Source organism: Otolemur garnettii, unplaced genomic scaffold (genome assembly GCF_000181295.1).
Source record: "Otolemur garnettii isolate 467f Iridium unplaced genomic scaffold, OtoGar3 scaffold00205, whole genome shotgun sequence".
Taxonomy (NCBI): Eukaryota; Metazoa; Chordata; class Mammalia; order Primates; family Galagidae; genus Otolemur; species Otolemur garnettii.
The window spans coordinates 26,136-29,238 of NW_003852600.1; the positions used below are offsets into that span (position 1 = coordinate 26,136).

Consider the following 3,103-nt stretch of genomic DNA (forward strand, 5'->3'; position numbering starts at 1 on the left):
CCTAGGAAATTCCACTTCCCACACCCAGTCGATTCCCAGTGAAAAGTGTAGTAACTCTGAATCAGATTTTTTAAAATATAAATAGCAAGGATTATATAACCATTTTCTTTTCCTAGCAAATGGTCTCAATGGCGGTGAGTCTTTGAATGGGCCTCTGAGGGCCTTTGCCCTTGCAGCAAGATTGACATAAAGCCTGGATGTTGCTCCTAACATAATTCTTTCGGGGGGGCACACAACACATTATAATTCTTTTATTAACTAAATGACAGATGCTTTGAATAAAAAGTTAACTGTAACAATCACTTGAGGGTCAAGGACTTTTTTCTCCCATAATGACAACCTTCTCTTGGTTACTTCTCCCCAAGGATAAATCAAGGCCATGGTACTTAAACACAAGTGTATTCCTTTCACTTCTTACTGCTTTCTAAATCACAGTCCATCATTTCATATCAGTTATTTCTAGGAGGTTGTATGGTCTTCTGATTGGAAGCCACAAATTTCATATAAACTAACCCAAGTAATTGTACGAGAGCAAAGATACCCAAACCTAAAATCAGGAGATGGCCATACCCTGGTGTACATGCTGAAATACATAGACTCAGTCCAACCCCAGCAGGTACATAGACCAGCACTTGAATAATCAGTAGGGCGTTGAGAAGGAGGTAATCCTAAAATCTGTTTTAAACACATAGTAGTTAAGTATTATTAATAATCCTGTAGAAGTTACCATTAAACCAAGTCCAGTAGCATTCTTTATTGAATATTCACCTGGGATAAAAAGAATGTCTCCAACAATGATGATTATGGTGACCAATAGTCCAGCAACAAGTAAACCAATGGTTTTCTTGTCCATAAGACCAGATCTATATTGAAGCGTTTTAATACCAAACTGTCCCCAGAACAGAAGTAGAGCAAAACTGGGAAAATAACGAGAATACTTTCATTTGGAGAAAACCATGACCTAATACAATATTTTACTTCTACGGTTGTTTCGCCTTCTCTGCTCATTACCGTTACTTCACAAGTGTCGCTTCCTGCCACAGAGTTACTCCGATGTATCATCAAGGTGGCATCTCCTTTCAGTAACTCTGAGACGTCAATTCTTGAAGTCTTAAAAGTTGAGTCATGAGTGGAATGGTTGTCAGGTCCATCAAAGGTGAAAATGTCTCTTCCTTTAAATTTCCACTTCATGTACACTTCATTTGTGTTTAGTGCCTCCATATTAATAACAAAGCATGGGATGGCAACAGTCTCATTGCACACGGTATATTCTACAGATTTTGTTTTGTTGACTAGTAGCTGAGCTGCTCCACAGGATGCTGAAGTCAGCAAAAGCACCACAACCAGGGGCCACATCTCTGTGCCTGCCACGGGGTTGCTGCCATCACCATCGCCACCAGTGTCTGGAGCAGCCACCGCCACTGTTTCTGGCACACTGACCACTGCTGCCCTAACATAATTTTTTAAAAGATTTCTTTATCATAACTCTTACAGTCTGTTAAATTGTTCCATGCCTTTGACTTTTTTCACCTCTTAGCACTCGTTTTTACTTTGCCACATTCTGTATATTCTGATACTGCCATAAACTGGCCTCCCAGCAGCTGGAAAACAGAATCCACAGGCTGTCATCAGAAGACAGCAGTGACTTTAAGTAGTACTGCTTTGTCCTCTCAGGAGTGAGAACCCAAGCCTAGGGACTATGGTTTACAGGGACATTAAAGCAAAGCAATAGTCATAAAAATTCCAGGAATCCAGAGACTAGGAACCAATAAGCCAGGGAGAGAGGAGAAATATTCTAGTCTAAAAGGATAGAATGTCATCTCAAACCCATACCAGGAAACTGAGCAAAGCCTTAACAGAGAAAACAGTGGCTTACACAAAAGTGAGACTAGAAGATTAGAGATGAACAAGCTGAGTTAATTAGATCAACGGGATATCTTTGGCCTGGGGCCACCTTGTTGAATTTAAAGGGGCCTTACCCTGGGAGCAGAGCAGGGCTTGGTAGAGGAGTTGGAAGCTTGAGGGTATTTTTGAATACCAGTAATTGGCCTGGGTTTTGGCTTTGATTTTCCTGCTTCTTTTTTTGTTTATTTCTATAGTTGAAATGTCTCTGTTGCTTTATTTCCACTTAATAAAGAGGGATTAATTTGGTGAATTTACCAGGCTCTGCTTCTTTTTGAATAGGCTTCTAATGGGCTCAATCTAGGATAAAATTGCTATAGAGGTGGGGTAAGGCACAGCGCAGCAGTGATTAGGAATTGAGATGACAGAGGCACATAATCAGGCAAACAGAGGATAGTAGATATGAAATAGCCTAGAAAAGGAGGTTAAAACAAAGGTAGGGATGACAACATCCAGCCAACTCTGAAGTTGCCTTCCAAGCATCTACACAGGGAGACTAAAGGGTTAGGTGAAGAAAGCAGGTCAGTGAGACTGTGGTAGAGAAAACAGATCCAAGCAAATAGAATACTCAAAGAGCTTTCCAATAACTCAAGCCCTGGAATCATTGAAATACATCTAGAACAGGGTACCCTCCTTCTCATGACAAATTATGTCAATAGAAAACAGATTCAATAAATTATAGAATAGCCATATGATCAAATTCTATGCAACTATTGAATAAAAAAAGAATACTACTTTCTGCAACCATTACAGAAAGATCTCAAGATAGGCATTTTTTTATGCAGGCACCTACACTACAGAAAAATGGGATCAGTGTTCCCTTAAGATACACTATTAACAGGAAAAAGCAAAATTCAAAACAATATACATTGTCTTAGTAAATTTGGGCTGCTGTAACAGAATAACAGAGACTGGGTGGCTTAAATAATAAACACTTATTTTTCAAAGTTCTGGAGGTTGGGAAGTTCAAGAGCAAGTCTCTAGCAGATACAGTATCTGGTAATATTGGGTTTAAAGGCAACATCCTAAAATGTCAGGATTTCAAGCAGCTGCCTGGGTCCTTAGTTCTTGAGTACCCTAAGATGAAAAATTACCAGACACCCCAAAGTAATGCAAGTGTGAAATGCAGTTTACTGAGGATGAGAAAGAAAGGCTTTCAGAGTAAAAAAGTTTACGAAGCCAGACACATTCACCACAGACA

At 39.6% G+C, this 3,103-nt stretch overlaps 1 pseudogene; it reads right to left on the reverse strand.

The window, feature by feature from the left end:
* Positions 1-388: 388 nt before the first annotated feature.
* On the reverse strand, positions 389-1,356 carry LOC100951314 (annotated as a pseudogene).
* Positions 1,357-3,103: the final 1,747 nt, after the last annotated feature.